Below are 741 nucleotides of genomic sequence, written 5' to 3'. Positions count from 1 at the left end.
AAAAAAAAAAAAAAAAAAGGACCAGCATATATAATACTGCTGAAAGACTAGAAAAAAAAGTATTCAGCCGGGCATGGTAGTTCACGCCTGTATTCCCAGCACGTTGGGAGGCCAAGGTGGGAGGATCACCTGAGGTCAGGAGTTCAAGACCAGCCTGGCCAACATGGTGAAAACCCGTGTCTTCTAAAAATGCAAAAAAATTAGCAGAGCTTGGTGGAGAGCGCCTGTAATCCCAGCTACTCAGGAGGCTGAGACGGGAGAATCGCTTGAACCTGGGAGGTGGAGGTTGCAGTGAGCTGAGATGGCATCACTGCACTCCAGCCTGGGTGACAGAGCAAGACTCTGTCTCAAAAAAAAAAAAAAAACTATTCACGCAGTTTAAGTTTCTATTAATATACAAACACCTAAATGGCAATTTGTTAGTCCTAATCCTATCTCCAGATTAATACTTTCACTAAAAGTTTTTTCCAGAATGAATAGAAATAGGGGCCGAGAGCAGTGGTTCACACCCGTAATCCCAGCACTTTGGGAGGCCAAGGCAGGCAGATCACTTGAGGTCAGGAGTTTGAGATCAGCCTGGCCAACATGGTAAAATCCTGTCTCTACTAAAAATTTAAAAATTAGCTGGAGTGGTGGTGGTGGGGTGCTGTAGTCTCACCTGCTTGGGAGGGTGAGGTGGGAGAATTGCTTGAACCCAGGAGGCAGAGGTTGCAGTGAGATTGTGCCACTGCACTCCAGCCC

This window comes from Piliocolobus tephrosceles, chromosome 3 (genome assembly GCF_002776525.5).
Source record: "Piliocolobus tephrosceles isolate RC106 chromosome 3, ASM277652v3, whole genome shotgun sequence".
Taxonomy (NCBI): Eukaryota; Metazoa; Chordata; class Mammalia; order Primates; family Cercopithecidae; genus Piliocolobus; species Piliocolobus tephrosceles.
Note: the sequence above shows the minus strand (reverse complement) of the source record.